This window comes from Brienomyrus brachyistius, chromosome 6 (assembly GCF_023856365.1).
Source record: "Brienomyrus brachyistius isolate T26 chromosome 6, BBRACH_0.4, whole genome shotgun sequence".
Lineage (NCBI taxonomy): Eukaryota > Metazoa > Chordata > Actinopteri > Osteoglossiformes > Mormyridae > Brienomyrus > Brienomyrus brachyistius.
The window spans coordinates 6456049-6479998 of NC_064538.1; the positions used below are offsets into that span (position 1 = coordinate 6456049).

General features: G+C 44.1%; 2 long non-coding RNA genes across 4 annotated transcripts in view; one reads left to right on the plus strand and one right to left on the minus strand.

The window, feature by feature from the left end:
* The window catches only part of LOC125745366 (uncharacterized), a 64996-nt gene extending 50508 nt beyond the window's left edge, over positions 1–14488 (plus strand). For all 3 annotated transcript variants that reach the window (XR_007398651.1, XR_007398653.1, XR_007398652.1), the window contains exon 2: positions 4160–14488. This is a non-coding gene — a long non-coding RNA (uncharacterized LOC125745366). The remainder of the gene's footprint in view (positions 1–4159) is intronic.
* The window catches only part of LOC125745365 (uncharacterized), a 175462-nt gene that overhangs the window by 123926 nt on the left and 27586 nt on the right, over positions 1–23950 (minus strand). The gene's annotated exons all lie outside the window — the stretch shown is intronic.

The window sequence follows — 23950 nt, forward strand, 5'->3', positions numbered from 1 at the left end:
CAAAATGCTGCTTTATAATCGTTTGAGATCGTCAGTCAGTGTGACAGGTGAAGGCTTTTTGAGTTTACCGACATAAAGTTTTATTTCTGTATTAGGGCATTGTCAGGAACAATGATGTGTTCATCGCTATGATGTGGTCAAAAAGCGATGCATTGAATCTTAGAAACATTTGTGATTTTCCTTTTATTTAATCAGTAAAATTTCCATTGGTTTTATATAGTGCCCCTTGAAATATGTCTTCAGCTCATTTTCCGGGCATTTTACTAGAATGCATCCTGAGAAATACACAAGCTCTGTTGCATTTGCTTGGTGCCTCGATGTTTAGTGCTGAGTATAATTGTTGCAGTTGCCTTTTATATATTCCGTGAGACCTGTTGGTGCTAATAGAAGTGTGAGACTGTCATGGTGAATTTATTATGCAATCGCACGCTTAAATACCTGAGGGTTGCCAGTCCTTTTGCGTTGTACAGGAGCACTGAAGCTGACGAGTGTGTTTCTACACACTATCAAGGGCATTGTAATATAGTTTTCTCAGGTGGGAGAATGCTGCCGATCTCCTATTTGACAATACAGTCCTTGGTATACATTTGCTCCTCCTACATTAATTTATATGTAAAATTAATGTAATGTACATTATTGTTTGACGCAAAGCTTTTGTTATTTTGGTTATTATTTATTTAATTGTGCTTTTTGGTTCATAAAGAAAGTAAGACTCTCATTTAGATGTTAGTGGTAGAAGATATTTCTCTGTCCTCCACATATGCAGTTCTTTTGGGTATAAAGACTCCAGACTGTGCCAGTTTGGAAGTCCACATTTTAAATGGTGGACTTTTATAATAGCCCTGATTGGCAGATTGTCAGAATATTAATTAAAGATAAGCACAGCACAGAGGAGCTATATATAAGAACTGACATTCAAACTGGCATTCCGTATCTTGTTAAGTGTTTAAGTCTATTCCTCCAAAACAGTACAAAGGTGATTAGCAATAGAATGTAATCTGTTTTGACATTTAAACCATGAAATATCTGTTTGACTTTACTGCATTTGGACACAAGTGCCATTCACTAGCCAGCACAAAGTTGCCAAAAAGATTTGCCTGAATTGCTGTTCCATTTTAAAAGCTTTCCATTTTGAAAATGATGTTATAACCTTTTAAAAGTATTTTCACTAATGCTCTATGGTGGTATTAAAAGCATTCCAAATGAATCCAAACATTCCAGACATACTTTCCTATTCATTTTTGAGGTAAAAGTTAGTCAAAGTCATAATTGAAGTTAATTTTCTCCCAGCATGGTACTAAACCAGCCGATTCTACTAATTGTCTTGACTGAATCCACTTAACTGGCTTTTTGAGCTCTGTGTGGCATAATTAGAACTGGAAAGTATTCTGAATTTGGTTCTTGAGGAATGTATAGCTCTATATCATCTCCCAGTAACTGCTTTTAGAAGCACCTACAAATTGTTTGTAGAACTGTTGATCTGTTTTCTTGGGGTGTAACATTCTTTGCAACAGTAGTACTGAATTTTCTCTGAATTTCCTTTGTTATTTTGTTTGTGGGGCACATTGTCATTGTAGTATTTAAATATGGATGAGGGAATTTGTTTTGTTTTTCAGGTCTTAGTAGTCTTGTCTTTCTGGTCTAAAAAGATTTTTTTAGTGTTATGTTTCATGATTAATATAGAAAAAAGTTAAAAAATGAATGCAGATTAATCGTGCTGTATGATGCTCCTTGACAATTTGAACGCAACCGTTCAAACCGAGACTAATTTGAATACAGACCAAGTCCAAGTCTTATGCAAAAGTTTGGCCACCCTTTGACAAATAACTGATTTTACAATTGAAAAGATGTTAACACAGTCTCTCTAGGAAATGGAACAAAATACAGTATTTTCAGCAAACATTGATGCATAGTTGCATTTTATGCCATAAATTGAACAAAAATAAAAACATTATTCTAGCACTCTGCAAAAGTTTGGCCACCCTACATAATCAGTACTTAGTAACACCTCCTCTGGCAGATATCACAGCTTACAAACGCTTCTTATAGCCATTTATTTATTTTTTTTGCAATGGAAATAAAAATAAAGCAGTCCTCCGCAGAGGGGGGGTGGTGGAGGGAATATATGTTAAAAATATTTAAATACATCCCAAGCATACCGTTTGCCAGCCGTCTGCCAGCGGTGGGGTGACATGCCTTGCAGTGTTTCCCCTACCATTGTATTACCCGCCCCCCCCCAGCGGCACCTCCCGCCCCCTCTTGAAGGTTAAGTTAATTTTATTTAATTCTCTATATCTATATATATATATATATATATATAGATATTCTCTATATAGCGCCAAATCACAACACATTACCTTTTCTATAGAACAGGACTATATATTGTCCTTTTATTAAGCAAACTAAATAGCCTTATGTTATTTATGTTATTTACACAGCAGCTTGACATTTTTGTCTCTACACGGTCGGGCGTTTACAGGCCTCCTCTGCTCTCTGTCATGCATGGCGGAGCTCCGCCCCTATGTGCGCACACACAGGTGAGCACACTCCCACCAGCGGACAGAGAGCGCGAGTCGGAAAATATGTCGCACCAAGCACCTGAAAAGCTGCTTTTTAAAATATTTATATATTTTCTATTTATATTTTTTATATTGACTGCTGTAGTTAAAAGAAACACATGAACACCATGAATCCTGTAGGTGTCCGTCTGCCCCCCCGCCCCCGAGGGGAAACACTGCCTTGCCTGCTCACCCATGTTTAATGCACCTTAGTTCTCCATACTGACCATCTAGTCTTGATACACCGTGTGTGTGTGTGTGTGTGTGTATATGTATGTATGTATGTATGTGAAAGTATAAGATGGTGAAAATCACAAGGTCACTGGTCCAAACCCAGCCTCAGCATATGGGTGGGCCTTTGCCCCCAGGCCCCTAACCCCCAGCTCCCTGGGCACCTCAACAGGTGGCTGCCCTTCACGGACAACTTACTCCACAAAACAGAGCACAATGAGGGAGGTGTAAAGACAATTCACCCACGGGGATTAATAAAGTATTGATTATTATTATTATAATATATAAGCACATACACACGCTTTGTATATAATGAGATGTATATTATCAGGACTTGGTCTGTATTCAGATTGGTCTTTGTTTGAATGGTTGCATTCAAATTATACACACAATATACCTTTATTCATAATATTAATAATATAATGTTAAAATGACATTTGGACTAGACATATATATGCTTACATAGTATACAGTATATACAGTAACCCCACCCCCACATTTCAGCAGGTGATACATTCCAAAACCGACCACAGATAATAGCGAACCATCTACAGACCCCATATAGAACGTGAATTGATAAATAACCAAGCGTAAGACATTGCTGACAATAAATACAGTAATAAGTACATTTTACATTACTTTACAGCACTATAGCCTTAAATTTTCACCATCTTATCCGTTTCACATTGTTCTACTTAGATGGATTAACTTCTGCTCAAAAATAATATATAGCTAATTATAAATAAGGAGAATCATGCATAACATAGCTAGACACCCATTAGCAATTATTTGGGCAGTAGTGATGAGCGGGTCGACCTGACCTATGCTAATGTTTCGCTAATCAAGCCTCACATCTCCAGGATTTGCACCATTTTATAATCCCACGTTGTTCTACTTTAGATTAATTTCTGCTCTCACAAATGTGACTCATGTACCTCTGACTGAAGAGAGAGTTTGCCATAATTGGTTCCATAAAACTAAATGATCTCTTTCAGACCGAAAAGACAAGAGACTAGTAAGATTTGAAAAACAAAACAAATTCCCTCATCCATATTTAAATACTACAATGACATGTAGAAAGACTGTACCTCACAAATTTGTGTAAATTTGTATTATGTGGTGGTTGATGTTGCTATTTATTGTTATTGTTGTTATCACAGCTGCAGCTGTACTTATCATTTTTGTTATTGCTATTACTTTTGTTATTGGCTCTAGTTGTTTTTCTTTTTATTTATTTTTATTATTTTTATTTTTGTTTTTCTTAATTTTTTGTTTTTTTTTCGCAATGGACATGAAAAAAAAAACAGTCCTCCGCAGAGGAGGGGTGGTGGAGGGAATATACATGTAAAAAAAAAAATTATTATATGGAGGTTGATGTTACTATTTATTGTTATTGTTGTTATCATAACTGCAGCTGTACTTATCATTTTTGATAAAAAATGAAAAAAACATTTTTGATTTGAAAAAAAAAACAGTCCTCCGCAGAGGAGGGGTGGTGGAGGGAATATACATGTAAAAAAAAATTATTATTATATGGAGGTTGATGTTGCTATTTATTGTTATTGTTGTTATCATAACTGCAGCTGTACTTATCATTTTTGTTATTGCTATTACTATTGTTATTGGCTCTAGTTGTTTTTCTTTTTATTTATTTTTATTATTTTTATTTTCTTTTTGTTTTTCTTTGTTTTTGTGTTTTTTTTTCTTCATAATGGAAATTTAAAATAAAGTAGTCCTCCGCAGAGGAGGGGTGGTGGAGGGAATATGCATGTAAAAAAAAATTATTGTCACGCAACAGGGGTGACATATATCTCCCTGAGCCTGCGCAGTTTGTCGGGTGTTATGGGTGGTCCCGAAGGGGTCTGACCCCCTCTGCTGGTGGTGGGCTGGGTTGTTGCGTGAGTTGTGTCACTGTGGGTCAGGGTCCTGACGGGTATTCCGGGTACTTTGGGACACTACGTGCGTCGAAGGCGGCTTTGTGGTTTGGTCTTGTGCTGGGTGGGGGTGCCTACCTTCTTCTGTGGTCCTGGGTTCGGCTTCCTGGAAAGTGGGGTGGGCCCTTTTCACGGCCCCCCTCTACTTCCCGCTCCCCCTCAGCACTACTGGTGGTCGCATGCCGGGGGGTCAGAATGGGGGGGGTGTCGCTGCTACTCCCCACATCAACTATTAGCACATCCATGGACAAATCGCTACACTCACACACAAGCATAAATACATACATATATAGGTATGCATCCACACTTACCTGTACACCCCACACATGTAGATACACATACACAACCAATAGCAGACACGTTGTTTTTCTTTGTTTATTTTTTGTGTTTTTTTTGTTTGAAATGGAAATAAAAAATAAAGCAGTCCTCCGCAGAGGAGGGGTGGTGGAGGGAATATATATGTAGATATATAAAATAATTGTCTCACAACTAGGGTGACATACCTTGCCTGCTCACTCAATTTTAGTGCTCCTTAGTTATCCATACTGACCATCTAGTCTCTGTCACGGGAGATCGCGGGCAGAGCGGCGATCGTGCGTGCAGGCGGGCAAGGACAGGCAGACAAGCAGAAATCGGGGCAAAGTACGGGGTTTAATCGGGGACACGGAACTACGAACACTGACTGACATCAATGACGGACGAAGGACTCAGGTAAGACACGGACTGAAATACACAGGACTGAGCAAATGAACTAGATACAGCTGGGTACAATCGGGAGAAAACACGTGGGTAATCAGGGGGCGTGGCACACAGGAGGAGCGGACGAGCCGGGCATGACAGAACCCCCCCCCAAAGGCGCGCTACTCCGGGCGCGCCAAGGAAGGGGGCGACGGACGGGACGAGGCAAAACAGGACCTGAAAAACAAGAACAGAATCAACGCAGGACGGGGAACAGGACCGAAGCACAAAACATGGCAAGAGACAGAACGTAGGACAGGAGCTGACAAAGCGGAGAGACAGATCTGTCACGGGAGATCGCGGGCAGAGCGGCGATCGTGCGTGCAGGCGGGCAAGGACAGGCAGACAAGCAGAAATTGGGGCAAAGTACGGGGTTTAATCGGGGACACGGAACTACAAACACTGACTGACATCAATGACGGACGAAGGACTCAGGTAAGACACGGACTGAAATACACAGGACTGAGCAAATGAACTAGATACAGCTGGGTACAATCGGGAGAAAACACGTGGGTAATCAGGGGGCGTGGCACACAGGAGGAGCGGACGAGCCGGGCATGACAGAACCCCCCCCCCAAAGGCGCGCTACTCCGGGCGCGCCAAGGAAGGGGGCGACGGACGGGACGAGGCAAAACAGGACCTGAAAAACAAGAACAGAATCAACGCAGGACGGGGAACAGGACCGAAGCACAAAACATGGCAAGAGACAGAACGTAGGACAGGAGCTGACAAAGGGCTGGGAAAGCGGAGAGACAGATCTGTCACGGGAGATCGCGGGCAGAGCGGCGATCGTGCGTGCATGCGGGCAAGGACAGGCAGACAAGCAGAAATCGGGGCAAAGTACGGGGTTTAATCGGTGACACGGAACTACGAACACTGACTGACATCAATGACGGACGAAGGACTCAGGTAAATCACGGACTGAAATACACAGGACTGAGCAAATGAACTAGATACAGCTGGGTACAATCGGGAGAAAACACGTGGGTAATCAGGGGGCGTGGCACACAGGAGGAGCGGACGAGCCGGGCATGACAGAACCCCCCCCCAAAGGCGCGCTACTCCGGGCGCGCCAAGGAAGGGGGCGACGGACGGGACGAGGCAAAACAGGACCTGAAAAACAAGAACAGAATCAATGCAGGACGGGGAACAGGACCGAAGCACAAAACATGGCAAGAGACAGAACGTAGGACAGGAGCTGACAAAGCGGAGAGACAGATCTGTCACGGGAGATCGCGGGCAGAGCTGCGATCGTGCGTGCAGGCGGGCAAGGACAGGCAGACAAGCAGAAATCGGGGCAAAGTACGGGGTTTAATCGGGGACACGGAACTACGAACACTGACTGACATCAATGACGGACGAAGGACTCAGGTAAATCACGGACTGAAATACACAGGACTGAGCAAATGAACTAGATACAGCTGGGTACAATCGGGAGAAAACACGTGGGTAATCAGGGGGCGTGGCACACAGGAGGAGCGGACGAGCCGGGCATGACAGAACCCCCCCCCCAAAGGCGCGCTATTCCGGGCGCGCCAAGGAAGGGGGCGACGGACGGGACGAGGCAAAACAGGACCTGAAAAACAAGAACAGAATCAACGCAGGACGGGGAACAGGACCGAAGCACAAAACATGGCAAGAGACAGAACGTAGGGCAGGAGCTGACAAAGGGCTGGGAAAGCGGAGAGACAGATCTGTCACGGGAGATCGCGGGCAGAGCGGCGATCGTGCGTGCAGGCGGGCAAGGACAGGCAGACAAGCAGAAATCGGGGCAAAGTACGGGGTTTAATCGGGGACACGGAACTACGAACACTGACTGACATCAATGACGGACGAAGGACTCAGGTAAATCACGGACTGAAATACACAGGACTGAGCAAATGAACTAGATACAGCTGGGTACAATCGGGAGAAAACACGTGGGTAATCAGGGGGCGTGGCACACAGGAGGAGCGGACGAGCCGGGCATGACAGAACCCCCCCCCAAAGGCGCGCTACTCCGGGCGCGCCAAGGAAGGGGGCGACGGACGGGACGAGGCAAAACAGGACCTGAAAAACAAGAACAGAATCAACGCAGGACGGGGAACAGGACCGAAGCACAAAACATGGCAAGAGACAGAACGTAGGACAGGAGCTGACAAAGGGCTGGGAAAGCGGAGAGACAGATCTGTCACGGGAGATCGCGGGCAGAGCGGCGATCGTGCGTGCAGGCGGGCAAGGACAGGCAGACAAGCAGAAATCGGGGCAAAGTACGGGGTTTAATCGGGGACACGGAACTACGAACACTGACTGACATCAATGACGGACGAAGGACTCAGGTAAGACACGGACTGAAATACACAGGACTGAGCAAATGAACTAGATACAGCTGGGTACAATCGGGAGAAAACACGTGGGTAATCAGGGGGCGTGGCACACAGGAGGAGCGGACGAGCCGGGCATGACAGAACCCCCCCCCCAAAGGCGCGCTACTCCGGGCGCGCCAAGGAAGGGGGCGACGGACGGGACGAGGCAAAACAGGACCTGAAAAACAAGAACAGAATCAATGCAGGACGGGGAACAGGACCGAAGCACAAAACATGGCAAGAGACAGAACGTAGGACAGGAGCTGACAAAGCGGAGAGACAGATCTGTCACGGGAGATCGCGGGCAGAGCTGCGATCGTGCGTGCAGGCGGGCAAGGACAGGCAGACAAGCAGAAATCGGGGCAAAGTACGGGGTTTAATCGGGGACACGGAACTACGAACACTGACTGACATCAATGACGGACGAAGGACTCAGGTAAATCACGGACTGAAATACACAGGACTGAGCAAATGAACTAGATACAGCTGGGTACAATCGGGAGAAAACACGTGGGTAATCAGGGGGCGTGGCACACAGGAGGAGCGGACGAGCCGGGCATGACAGAACCCCCCCCCCAAAGGCGCGCTATTCCGGGCGCGCCAAGGAAGGGGGCGACGGACGGGACGAGGCAAAACAGGACCTGAAAAACAAGAACAGAATCAACGCAGGACGGGGAACAGGACCGAAGCACAAAACATGGCAAGAGACAGAACGTAGGGCAGGAGCTGACAAAGGGCTGGGAAAGCGGAGAGACAGATCTGTCACGGGAGATCGCGGGCAGAGCGGCGATCGTGCGTGCAGGCGGGCAAGGACAGGCAGACAAGCAGAAATCGGGGCAAAGTACGGGGTTTAATCGGTGACACGGAACTACGAACACTGACTGACATCAATGACGGACGAAGGACTCAGGTAAATCACGGACTGAAATACACAGGACTGAGCAAATGAACTAGATACAGCTGGGTACAATCGGGAGAAAACACGTGGGTAATCAGGGGGCGTGGCACACAGGAGGAGCGGAGGAGCCGGGCATGACAGTCTCGATACACCCATATATATTTTTTTTTGGGAATATGGTGGGGTGCATGGGATTCCGCCGTCTGCCAGCGGTGGGGAGCTCGTACCCTGACCACTTCCTCACTTTTAATGTACCGCAGTTTTGAATTGCACACACTTCTGTTCACACACACATTCATACACACCGACATGTACATACATTACACACACACACATTGAGCGGGGGGGCAGATGGGGGCCTGAAGAGGGCCCCTTTTATTCTCCCTCTCTGGGCCCTTGGAGGGTGTGGTGGGTGGTCCCGGGGGGGGTTTGGAGAGTACCCGGAAAACCTGCCTGGTCCTTGACCCACAGTGGCACATCCTTGATGATAATACGTTGTTGTAAATTTGTATTATATGAAGGTTGATGTTGCTATTTATTGTTATTGTTGTTATCATAACTGCAGCTGTACTTATCATTTTTGATAAAAAATGAAAAAAACATTTTTTATTTGAAAAAAAAAAACAGTCCTCCGCAGAGGAGGGGTGGTGGAGGGAATATACATGTAAAAAAAAATAATTATTATATGGAGGTTGATGTTGCTATTTATTGTTATTGTTGTTATCATAACTGCAGCTGTACTTATCATTTTTGTTATTGCTATTACTATTGTTATTTGCTCTAGTTGTTTTTCTTTCTTTTTTTTTATTATTTTTATTTTCTTTTTGTTTTTCTTTGTTTTTGTGTTTTTTTTCTTCATAATGGAAATTTAAAATAAAGTAGTCCTCCGCAGAGGAGGGGTGGTGGAGGGAATATGCATGTAAAAAAAAATAATTGTCACGCAACAGGGGTGACATATATCTCCCTGAGCCTGCGCAGTTTGTCGGGTGTTATGGGTGGTCCCGAAGGGGTCTGACCCCCTCTGCTGGTGGTGGGCTGGGTTGTTGCGTGAGTTGTGTCACTGTGGGTCAGGGTCCTGACGGGTATTCCGGGTACTTTGGGACACTACGTGCGTCGAAGGCGGCTTTGTGGTTTGGTCTTGTGCTGGGTGGGGGTGCCTACCTTCTTCTGTGGCCCTGGGTTCGGCTTCCTGGAAAGTGGGGTGGGCCCTTTTCACGGCCCCCCTCTACTTCCCGCTCCCCCTCAGCACTACTGGTGGTCGCATGCTGGGGGGTCAGAATGGGGGGGGTGTCGCTGCTACTCCCCACATCAACTATTAGCACATCCATGGACAAATCGCTACACTCACACACAAGCATAAATACATACATATATAGGTATGCATCCACACTTACCTGTACACCCCACACATGTAGATACACATACACAACCAATAGCAGACACGTTGTTTTTCTTTGTTTATTTTTTGTGTTTTTTTTTGTTTGAAATGGAAATTAAAAATAAAGCAGTCCTCCGCAGAGGAGGGGTGGTGGAGGGAATATATATGTAGATATATAAAATAATTGTCTCACAACTAGGGTGACATACCTTGCCTGCTCACTCAATTTTAGTGCTCCTTAGTTATCCATACTGACCATCTAGTCTCTGTCACGGGAGATCGCGGGCAGAGCGGCGATCGTGCGTGCAGGCGGGCAAGGACAGGCAGACAAGCAGAAATCGGGGCAAAGTACGGGGTTTAATCGGGGACACGGAACTACGAACACTGACTGACATCAATGACGGACGAAGGACTCAGGTAAATCACGGACTGAAATACACAGGACTGAGCAAATGAACTAGATACAGCTGGGTACAATCGGGAGAAAACACGTGGGTAATCAGGGGGCGTGGCACACAGGAGGAGCGGACGAGCCGGGCATGACAGAACCCCCCCCCAAAGGCGCGCTACTCCGGGCGCGCCAAGGAAGGGGGCGACGGACGGGACGAGGCAAAACAGGACCTGAAAAACAAGAACAGAATCAACGCAGGACGGGGAACAGGACCGAAGCACAAAACATGGCAAGAGACAGAACGTAGGACAGGAGCTGACAAAGGGCTGGGAAAGCGGAGAGACAGATCTGTCACGGGAGATCGCGGGCAGAGCGGCGATCGTGCGTGCAGGCGGGCAAGGACAGGCAGACAAGCAGAAATCGGGGCAAAGTACGGGGTTTAATCGGGGACACGGAACTACGAACACTGACTGACATCAATGACGGACGAAGGACTCAGGTAAGACACGGACTGAAATACACAGGACTGAGCAAATGAACTAGATACAGCTGGGTACAATCGGGAGAAAACACGTGGGTAATCAGGGGGCGTGGCACACAGGAGGAGCGGACGAGCCGGGCATGACAGAACCCCCCCCCCAAAGGCGCGCTACTCCGGGCGCGCCAAGGAAGGGGGCGACGGACGGGACGAGGCAAAACAGGACCTGAAAAACAAGAACAGAATCAATGCAGGACGGGGAACAGGACCGAAGCACAAAACATGGCAAGAGACAGAACGTAGGACAGGAGCTGACAAAGCGGAGAGACAGATCTGTCACGGGAGATCGCGGGCAGAGCTGCGATCGTGCGTGCAGGCGGGCAAGGACAGGCAGACAAGCAGAAATCGGGGCAAAGTACGGGGTTTAATCGGGGACACGGAACTACGAACACTGACTGACATCAATGACGGACGAAGGACTCAGGTAAATCACGGACTGAAATACACAGGACTGAGCAAATGAACTAGATACAGCTGGGTACAATCGGGAGAAAACACGTGGGTAATCAGGGGGCGTGGCACACAGGAGGAGCGGACGAGCCGGGCATGACAGAACCCCCCCCCAAAGGCGCGCTATTCCGGGCGCGCCAAGGAAGGGGGCGACGGACGGGACGAGGCAAAACAGGACCTGAAAAACAAGAACAGAATCAACGCAGGACGGGGAACAGGACCGAAGCACAAAACATGGCAAGAGACAGAACGTAGGGCAGGAGCTGACAAAGGGCTGGGAAAGCGGAGAGACAGATCTGTCACGGGAGATCGCGGGCAGAGCGGCGATCGTGCGTGCAGGCGGGCAAGGACAGGCAGACAAGCAGAAATCGGGGCAAAGTACGGGGTTTAATCGGTGACACGGAACTACGAACACTGACTGACATCAATGACGGACGAAGGACTCAGGTAAATCACGGACTGAAATACACAGGACTGAGCAAATGAACTAGATACAGCTGGGTACAATCGGGAGAAAACACGTGGGTAATCAGGGGGCGTGGCACACAGGAGGAGCGGAGGAGCCGGGCATGACAGTCTCGATACACCCATATATATTTTTTTTTGGGAATATGGTGGGGTGCATGGGATTCCGCCGTCTGCCAGCGGTGGGGAGCTCGTACCCTGACCACTTCCTCACTTTTAATGTACCGCAGTTTTGAATTGCACACACTTCTGTTCACACACACATTCATACACACCGACATGTACATACATTACACACACACACATTGAGCGGGGGGGCAGATGGGGGCCTGAAGAGGGCCCCTTTTATTCTCCCTCTCTGGGCCCTTGGAGGGTGTGGTGGGTGGTCCCGGGGGGGGTTTGGAGAGTACCCGGAAAACCTGCCTGGTCCTTGACCCACAGTGGCACATCCTTGATGATAATACGTTGTTGTAAATTTGTATTATATGAAGGTTGATGTTGCTATTTATTGTTATTGTTGTTATCATAACTGCAGCTGTACTTATCATTTTTGATAAAAAATGAAAAAAACATTTTTGATTTGAAAAAACAAAACAGTCCTCCGCAGAGGAGGGGTGGTGGAGGGAATATACATGTAAAAAAAAAATAATTATTATATGGAGGTTGATGTTGCTATTTATTGTTATTGTTGTTATCATAACTGCAGCTGTACTTATCATTTTTGTTATTGCTATTACTATTGTTATTGGCTCTAGTTGTTTTTCTTTTTATTTATTTTTATTATTTTTATTTTATTTTTGTTTTTCTTTGTTTTTGTGTTTTTTTTTCTTCATAATGGAAATTAAAAATAAAGCAGTCCTCCGCAGAGGAGGGGTGGTGGAGGGAATATATATATACATATATATAAAATAATTGTCACACAACTAGGGTGACATACCTTGCCTGCTCCCCCAATTTTAGTGCACCTTAGTTATCCAACCTGACCATCTAGTCTCGATACACCCATATATATATGTGTATATATATATATATATAGATATTTCTTCTTTTTTTTTTTTTCGCAATGGACAATAAAAATAACGCAGTTCTCCGTAAAGGAGGGATGGTGGATGGACTATATATATACATATATTTAAAGTAATTGTCACACAACTGGGGTGACATGCCTTGCCTGCTCCCCCAGTTTTAGTGCACCTTAGTTGTCCATACTTACCATCTAGTCTCGATACACCCATTTATATGTATATATATAGATTTTTTTTTGTTTTTTTTCCCAATGGGCATTTAAAATTAAGCAGTCCTCCTTAAAGGAGGGGTGGTGGAGGGAATATATATACATATATATAAAATATTTGTCACACACCTGGGGTGACATGCCTTGCCTGCTCCCCCAATTTTAGTGCACCTTAGTTATCCATACTGACCATCTAGTCTCGATACACCCATATATATATGTGTATATATATATATATATATATATATATATATATATATATATATATATATTTTTTTTTTTTTTTTTTTGTGTTTTTTTTCACAATGGACAATAAAAATAACGCAGTTCTCCATTAAGGAGGGATGGTGGATGGACTATATATATACATATATATAAAGTAATTGTCACACACCTGGGGTGACATGCCTTGCCTGCTCCCCCAATTTTAGTGCACCTTAGTTATCCAACCTGACCATGTAGTCTCGATACACCCATTTATATGTATATATATAGATTTTTTTTTTGTTTTTTTTTTCGCAATGGAAAATAAAAATAACGCAGTTCTCCGTGAAGGAGGGATGGTGGATGGAATATATATATATACATATATATATAAAATAATTGTCACACACCTGGGGTGACATGCCATGCCTGCTCCCCCAAGTTTAGTGCACCTTAGTTATCCAACCTGACCATCTAGTCTCGATACACCCTTTATATATATATGTATATATATATAGATATATATTTTTTTTTGTGTGTTTTTTTTCGCAATGGACAATAAAAATAACGCAGTCCTCCGTAGAGGAGCTCTGGTGGAGGGAATATATATAGATACATATAAAATAATTGTCACACACCTGGGGTGACATGCCTTGCCTGCTTGAGGGATGAGGAAGACTCAGGGACTGGAAATGGGATTGAAACTGAAGATGTTCTCATTCCTTTTTGTATTGTTTCCAATTTTCCTTCCCCCAGATATGAGGAGTTTGCTGCTATATTGTGCACTAATTGAGATTCTGATGCTGGTATTTTTATTGTTTATAAGTTTGTTATTGTTTTCAAGTTCTTTTGTGCTTTTGCATTTTTCCTTCTGTTTTAGTAATTGCTGTTTGATGTCTGTGAAGGATGGGTGGGGTGAGAAAACTCAGGGACTGGAAGCGGGATTAAAACTGAAGATTACATGCTCATTCCTTTTTGTTTTGTTTACAAATTCTCCTACCGTCTGATATGAGGAGTTTGCTGCTATATTGTGTACTAATAGAGATTCTGATGCTGCTATTTTTATTGTTTATAAATGTGTTATTGTTTCATAAGTTGAGTATTCAATAAATGCTAAATTGAGATCTTTTGTCTATCGTTTGTTATTATTAGTGTGATATTCTATCATCCAAATAAAGGGAAAAACGTCCAATTATCGGCCAAAAAAAATCAGCAGCATATATCGGCCATCACCTTACCCTGACTCCTAAATATCGGCATCGGCTATTGAAAACCCCATATCGGTCGACCTCTAGTCACAGTACATTCTGTCCAATTCATCCATCGAGTTAAGTCACACACCCACTTGAGGGGGCACTCCGGCAGACGTGAGGATGGGGATGTTCTTTCCCCTATAACATCCACTGCAGAAGTACATCTCGCTCCTGTTCACAGGGCTTACTTCAATGATGAAGCAGGGCTGGTTGGCTGGACAAGTGAAGTTGTCCTGCTGCTGGGTCTCGGTGCTGTTTTTCCACCTAAGCTTGAAGGTGGAAATGTGTTCCAACTCGCTCCCTGGGACTGCAGCATAGCCAAACATCGCGAGCAGCGTCGGCCACACCCACCACCAGAACCATCACACTGTCCTGTACACATAAAGAAGAACTAAAACCTGTTTTAAACCTGAGTATTTTGGACTTTTCTAAAGAGGTTGTGACAATCTATGCGTTTTCAGATAATTCCATTATATTGAGCTAATTGGCTTACAGTGATGCTGTATATTTCTTGTGCTTTAATTTGTACTGATTTTAACTATTTTACATTTAGTTTGTACGCAACAGAAGAGAAATTAATAGTAGTAATGTTTGGCAGCATAGGTGATTCGTTAAAATTATACCGAAGAATGGAAAATGTGATATTTAGAATATTTTTTGCAATTTAGTAGCTAATTTAAGCACTTACCCAATGCCTCAATTTGTTTTAGGTCAATAATGTCCGAGCCAAAAGAATGAATGTATGAATTTAATACAATTCACCCACTCCCACCCACACACAAATCTGAAATTCAATTTATTAAGACATTTCTTAAACATTAGTGCATTAACAAAAAAGGAAAATCTTAAGAGATTCAGTAGGATTTTCTATGTTAGACTTAAGTTAATAGTTCAATAGTGTTTACATATTTCAGTATAGCAGTTTGACTTTAATGTTGAAACAGATGCTAAAACATGGAATAATTTCATAACTGTGAGAAATATGTTTTTCACAAACACTAGCAAAGGTAGCTTATAGTTAAGCTTACTTAAGTCAGCAAGTCAGGCTACAGTGTGTAAGAATAGTCGTAAACGATAATTTGTCTCAGTCTTGCATGACAGAATAAGTAAACAGAAAATATAAAACGGCTGAAACAGCGTCATTAACGTCAGCTACAGTAGAGGCGCAGAAAAGGTGTCATGATGAAGTATTCCCAAACTTTGGAAGACCGCATGCGAGCCTTTTTTGCCGCTTGTTTCTCCAGAGCCATGTTGGCTCGTGTGCGGGTGGGCGGGCAGCAAATTTCTTTTTTGCAGGGTGGTAGGTGATGTCTCATTAATATTTCTGAGAGAAGTGCTACATGATTGGCCAGTGCATGCCTTACAAAATGGTGCGGCACTGCATCCAAGCCTGCAATACTCAGAGTCGCAGATTCAGTGGAAACCATTTGTAGTAATTATGTCTGTCTGGCTGATTTCCAACTAATTGATATTTGTATATTTATTACATGAATATAAAGTAATATAACAGGTATTTAATGGTTTTCCATTTGAGGAATTTGCAAAAAACTGCAGTGCATGATGGGTAGGATCTAAAGGCTGCCTAACGTCCTCATCCGTCTGACGACATACATCAAGACTAGGAAGGTGCATAATGTTCATGCCTGGTTGCGTTTGTTGGTCCAGAAAGTAATTCAATTTCGCCTTGTAGGCTACGTTCTTAAAAACTGCTTGGATATAACCCGATTATAAGCTGTGGGCCTTTTAATTTCTTTGTTTACCAGGTAGGCTACCTTCTTTAAACTGCATTTTGTTAGACTACATATTTAGGGAGGTCTTTATAAATTTATTGTAGTCTTTATAAATATGTATATAGTTTAGCCTAACCCAGCCACTTAAGGGAGCAAGCCAGCTCAACTAGGTGTCGGTCCCAAGCCTGGATTAATGGGGAGGGTTGGCGTCAAGAAATAAAGAGACTGTATCTTCACTGCATGACTGATGTCAAAATGTGGGAAATGTGTGGTTGTATAAATAAATGCATTAAAGTAGGTTAATGATTCTGTGCTGTCTAAATTGTATAGAAAATTTCTTCATAAGCCCCCAAGCTTTTCCCTGGTGCTGCCACTGTTGTTCAGAGTAAAAGTAACTTTGTCATTAATAAACAGTACTCTGATCAAATTTTTGCATGTACAAACACAAAGTTTAACCACATGTTTAGACACAATTCACACACCTGGTACATTTCCATAATGCTAAGACTCTCTACAGTTACTTGATTCACTTTCTTGTTTGGTACACAGTCAATTGATGGATCTGTAAGATCATTACCAGACCGTCTGCTGCAAACTCTACAGTTACTGAATGGCTGCAAAAACACACAGACACACAAAAACAGTATTTAAAGAGTGGTGGGCAATAAATACAGTGAGAGAAGGTGTAGTAAAGATATATCTAATGATTTAAGGCAGAGCTGCTGGACTGCAGGGTTTAATCACACAGATCAATTTTAGGGGAAAGAGCTTCCAAAGCAGGGTCACCATAAGGCTATATCATACAAAGCAAGTACATCTAAAAGTATTGACAACAAATCCCGTTTAACTGAACACTGCTCTGTATTAAAATACTGTCCTCCGATCAAGCTAAGTGGTCCTGTAGTTCACTATTTAAAGAGGTAAATTTAAAGGGTAATTCACACTGCACATCTACCCTGCTCTGACCAGGTTTAATTGCTGGCTTTCTAATTAAAACAAGAGTTAAGTCCTGCCCTTTCACCACAAAACACCATGCCGCCATTTAAGGCTGATTTCAACAATGAGAGTTAGTTAACCCGGATCGATTGAGGTAACTCTGGGTATGTAAAACCCGCTTTGTAGTATAGCCCACAGCTCTTTAAATAAGGCCAGCTAGGGTTCATAGCTTGAGGCAAAATCTACAGGTCGCCCCTCAGATGATTAGCATTTGTTTCTGTCTGGTAATCCAGCTTTTAAGCCTGTAAGCCTACTGAAATTTGAGAATAATGTGAAGGAACTGGCTGTTTGAGGCCACCTATCTATTTGTTACTTTATTGTTGGCTAACTTTCCCCCGCAGGGCATCAAAAAAGTTGACACAAACCTAAATTAATTTGCTAACTGATATGTCCAATGCTCACAGTCACAGTGACTCATTACTTACCCTGTTGGTCACAAACACGCAGTCATCCCGATGGTCTGTTGCAGTTGACTTTGGACATTTTGTTGCTCTCAAGAGAATCTCAATGTCAATGTTTGCACTGCTGATCTAAATCACATAAACATGTTATATACAAAATTGCCTACAACTGTTTTAAAGGCAATATAACAAACAACAATCACCCAAAAAATGGCAAACTGTCACAGACTTGAATGTAGCAGATTCAGAGGGAAACTGTGAGAAGGTAAAATTGACCAGGGCTGAGATATAAAACCATCACTTTCATTGTGAAGAGACATTAAGCATCATATGCATTGAAATTAAAACATCAAAATCAATGTGATACTCATTAGTTCAGCTTGCAGATGGTGAAAGTTTCACACTTTTGTAAACACTTTCTCAGTAGTTACCTTTGGACGGCCCTGGATGTTATAGAAATTCATGTGCTGACGGGTTCCTTGATGAGCATTTTCGACTGCGAGTTTAATGGCCGTCTTGTAGGGTGCAGGGAGACTGTGGTAATCTTGCTGTGCCTCTGTGGAGATATGTGCACAGCGTGTAGTTAGAGTATGGAATAGTCTTCCTGTTAGTGTAGCACAAGCTAAAACCCTGGGTTCCTTAAAATCAGAGCTAGATAAGATTTTAACAACTCTGAGCTATTAGCTAAGTTCTCCCCAAAGGAGCTTGATGGGCCGAATGGCCTCCTCTCATTTGTAAATCTCTTTGGTTCTTATGAGTCAGCTTACAGAGATGAGGTCCAGAAAGTGGCAGGTTGGAGTTCAGCAAACAATTTGGCACTAAACAGCACAAAGACAAAGGAAGCCATCATTGACTTCAGGAAGGATGGAGGCAAGGTGACACTGGCCTGCCTAGATAGATAGATAGATAGATGGATGGATGAATGTTTTTATTGACATTGTAAGTACAATGAGATTTAGTTTGGAACGCGCCAGCAGCTGCACAGTATATTTACAATTACATAGATTGTGAGGCATGAATCAGAATCAGAGAATAAAGTATGTACAGAGATCGGGTGAAGACGGGTATTATTTTAAAGCAGAGAAATCAGGAACCTCGCGCACATGTAACCCCTCATAGGTCTGCGTTGTGGTTTTTTCACTCAAAGAATGAGGGGACGTGGGACCATGCAACCATTTTATTCTCCTGGCACAAAACAGCAGAAAGCTGGGATTCCGCGGGGCAGCACAGCTCGAGATCCATCAGCAATGCGCTGGTTTAATCTCCGGAACTGAGAGAGAGCCGAGCAGTTCTACCTGATACTACTAGAGGTCAGTGTATACGAAAAGCTTAGGCTCACACAGGAGTGCAAGTGGAAATAACAAAATGTCCACTGACATATATAAACAAAATAAGGGACTGGTAAGTTTGTAAGTAAATTCAGTTTTCAGTGGTCTAAATGCACATAAATATGGGTATCGCACATGTGGGGTATTGCATCAAAATGTTCTTGTGCTTTCTTCAGGCTCCGCAGGAAGTGGAGCCTCTGAAGTCCTTTTCTTGGCCATGACTGAAGTGTTTGTGGTCCATGACAGGTCACAGCTGATCTGAACCGTGAGGAATCAATCAATGATCAGAACCACCTCCACCTTCTCACCACCGACGCTGATGGGGTGGTGGTCCCCGTGCTTCAGTCTCCTGAAGTCCGGGATCAGTTCTTTTGTCTTTTTTGAGTTCAGGGGCAAGGTTGTTGTCCTGGCTGCAGCGCTCCAGGTTCTCGACCTCTTCCCAGTAGGCTGACTGGTTGTTGTTCGAGATCAGACCTATCACAGTTGTATTGTCTGCAAACTTAATTATGAGGTTAGAATCATGGGTGGGTTCGCAGTCGTGTGTGAAGAGGGAGTAGAGGAGGGGGCTGAGCACACAGCCCTGAGGTGCTCCTCTGTTGAGAGTGATGGAGGCGGAGGTGTGGTTACCCATGCGCACTGTCTGTGGGCTGTTGGTCAGAAAGTCCAAGACCCAGTTGCACGGGTATGTGTTCAGTCCAAGGTTGTGCAGTTTATGGCCAGCTTGATGGGGGGAGATGGTGTTAAAGGCGGAGCTGTAGTCGATAAACAGCATCCGTACGTAGCTGTCCCGCTGCTCCAGGTGTGATAGGGCAGTGTGGAAGGCCAAGGTAATGGCATCCTCAGCTGACCTGTAGGCAAACTACTGTTGGTCCAGGGAGGAAGGGATGTTGTTCTTGATGTGTGCTAAGACCAGCTTCTCAAACCACTTCAAAACAATGGGGGTCAGGGCCACTGGAAGATAATCATTCAGGAGCGCTTTGCCTCTCTGATGCCTCTCCTCAGGTTGGACCTGACTGTTTAGTAGACTTCTCGGCCGCCAGTGCAGAAAGCCTCATCACGTGACTTCAGGAGCTGTTGAACTTCCCTGTTCATCCATGCGGTTTGCGGTTGGGGAAATTGTGTATGACCTTGAAAGTGGTAACAGTGTCCATGTAGAGGTTTATGTAGGAAACAACAGAGGATGCGTGTAGGATCACACATGCACAGATCACAAAGCTTAAATTCCAGGTGGCCTGAGACAAGACCTACCCTGGTACGAGAGGCACACATCGGCCTAGGCCTCAAAGGGGGGTTCGTGACCCCACACACACGGACACACTTAAACACACACAGATAACAAGGGAGGCCAGCACTCAAACTTTTATTGCTCAAAGTTTTAACACCTACAGACAGCAGAGTGGACCTCAAGGACAGGGGTCCCTCGACTTGGCACACAACCCCCTCCCCAGACATCCTGCCTTACATACCACTCACCCAACACCCTAAAGAAAGTTTCTTTTAAGTTTGGCTGTTGTATATCTGTATATTTATTTACCCATGACTACTAGTCTCAATATACAGACAGGTTATGTTTGTAATGTGTCCTAACTTTCAAAGACTCTTTTTCTTTGACTGACTAACCTTCCCCCCTTTTCTTTTCCATATTCCTCAGCAGCCCTTATCTGATCTTTGTATTCTACCATGCCTATCTAAGGGTAAGATGTGCTGTTGGAATGAGAATATGTCATATAATGTCTGTATAAAGGGTAACCTCTGATTGAGGTGCAACCTAGACCACCTGGACCAGGTACTGGTGTGAGTAATATAACATAACATAATGACATAATATAAGTAATCATTAATTAATCATTACAGATGGTATGAGGTGTGAACCACTAGGCTGGTATGGCATGTTTGGTATCAAACCGATGGAAAATCACTCCAGTTTCCAAATCTGGTTAGTGGTTACCACGAAAGTGAATATATGAAAAGTTACACTAGCCTAACGAAAATCATCAATACAAGGGAAATCAGTCTGGTCATGAATCTCAAAAGGACTGATACAGACCCCCTTCCGAAAGCCCGCCAAATGGATGGTCAGCCATTGGTCCAGGACTCGAATTCCTGGTCACTCCTATTCACGAACTGTACACTATAAAACCTGGCACCTCAGAACAAAGCCAGGAGAGGAAAAACGGAAGGGAGGAGAAAACAACAGACCATCAGCCCGAAGAGAGGCAGAGAACATCAGCCCAAGAGAAGAGAAGCCCACAAGAAGCCCTCCTGAAGCCTATCAGTGAAGACCCAGCTGGACAGAGAACTGCAACCAAGCCCAAGCTTCACCAGGAGAGGGAATCAGAGGGACTCCACTCCAACAACCGCTGAAAACACCGCGCCTGCCTGAGTGCCATCACCCATCAGCTCATCAGCCTCCACAACCAACTGCCAAGACCCCCCCCCCCCCCCACACACACACACACACACACACACACTCTGCAACCAAGTAAACCAACGTCCTTTCATTTCTAACAATCTAAACTCCTATTCACCTGCAATATTACCTTAGGACAGTATTTCCACAAATTGCTTGCTTTGCAGAACAGTATTTTCCCTTTTATGTCCCTGCCTGTGCGATCTACGCTCTGAAACCTCAAACTCGCCTGAAATATCGCGAGACTCTCTCTCATCGGCCGTGAGGGGAGCTTCGCTACCGATCGTTTACATTACCTGGTGACGCAGCTCGCTGGACGAGCCTTCTATTCTACCCTAGGTTATTAAGCGATACTGGTTATTAATGAGTCCCATTTACGTCTCACATTAACAGACTCACGGGGATTCGCAATTGAGTTTGGAGGAGCCGACCATTCGGCATAACAATTGGTGATGGCATTTGCTTTGCAGAACAGTATTTTCCCTTCTAAGGTTACTCATTTTAAATCTGGTCATTGCATTTTCATGATTACATTGTTTGTGTCCACTCCGCTTTTTCGTGTTTGTTTGTTAGGTGTAATGTCTGTCTTATGTTAGTTATAGGAATAAATGCATGACTTTTACAAAACTTCAGCCTCCGTTCATTGAGTGCTCACAATAGTCCCTGCCTGTGCGATCTAACCTCAAACAATTGAGTTTGGAGGAGCCGACCATTCGGCATAACAATTGGTTAATAATCACAAGGCACAAGGTTTAAACTTATTCTGAGCACACAATTTAAACTTTTTATGACCGGTCGTGCAGTGAAGAAGCGCTACTGTGAACTGTCTGCAAAAGTCGCACTCGTGGCAATCTGAAGGCATTTAAGCGGGATCATGCGGGCTTATAGTTATTTTTATTTCTATTATTAGTAGTTATATTATTTTGTTTTATTTTTGGTTATCTCATTGTAGTTCTTTCGTATTAAACTGCAGTAAACTTTAACCCTATGTCTGACGAGATTCTCAGATATGGCTTTGTTTCCAGGTTCGATTCGGACGAATTTCTCCGTTTCTATGTATCCTGGGAGAGATCTCTCTATTAGCGAACGGGAATACTTGTTACGAGGTTCTAACCTGAATTATGTTGCGCTTGGACTCCCTGACATAAGACCGATAGCTTAGTTACCTGTCAGGATCATACTCATATGTGTGTGCCTGCTATAGACAAAGCAAGTTTAACACCACTTTGCGCTGTGAGCCAAGTGTGTCTGTCATTTAGAAATTGGGAGTCTCCTGTGCTTGAGACCCGCCGTGGTTAAGCACCATTTGCGACGAGATATAGTGTAGTCTCTATTTAGATCCGTCGCCGTAACGCGAGCGCCGTCTTGCTTCAGTAATTGTTTTAAGGGGTTTTAAACTGCGCAAAGGCACAGAAGAAGGCCGCAAGCGGCATGCGCATGCATTAAATGTGTGTGTCACTCATCTAGCGTCGGCAACCGCCGAGCTATATCTTTGGTTACCTCTAGTGGTCAGGCATAGAACTACCACTCCATTTCGAAATTGCGCTTCTAGTGGTCAGGCATAGAACTACCACTCCATTTCGAAATTGCGCCTCTACTGGTCAGCCATAGAACTACGCATTTCGATATTGCGCCTCCGGTGGTCAGGAATAGAACTACCACTCCATTTCGAAATTGCGCCTCTAGTGGTCAGGAATAGAACTACCACTCCATTTCGAAATTGCGCCTCTACTGGTCAGGCATAGAACTACCCATTTCGATATTGCGCCTCCGGTGGTCAGGAATAGAACTACCACTCCATTTCGAAATTGCGCCTCTACTGGTCAGGCATAGAACTACCCATTTCGATATTGCGCCTCCGGTGGTCAGGAATAGAACTACCACTCCATTTTGAAATTGCGCCTCTAGTGGTCAGGCATAGAACTACCACTCCATTTCGAAATTGCGCCTCTAGTGGTCAGGCTTAGAACTACCACTCCATTTCGAAATTGCGCCTCTAGTGGTCAGGCTTAGAACTACCACTCCATTTCGAAATTGCGCCTCTAGTGGTCAGGCATAGAACTACCACTCCATTTCGAAATTGCGCCTCTAGTGGTCAGGCATAGAACTACCACTCCATTTCGAAATTGCGCCTCTAGTGGTCAGGCATAGAACTACCACTCAATTTCGAAATTGCGCTTCTAGCGGCAGGCCATAGCAGTGCCACTCCATTGAAATTGCACCTCTAGTGGTCAGCCATAGTAGGTTAACAACATCTGAGTTGGGTCTCTGGTGGTCAACTGCGGTGATACCAACACGCATAATTGGACACAGGTTCTTGCCTGAAAGCAGGAATCAACTTCACGGACAAAAATCAATTTGATCACAATACATTAACATCTAATTAGGTTATTGTTGCATAACTAATTGATGTTTACAATTGAATAAGAAACACAATTCATTTGGTTTGATTTCTGTTTTACCTTTTT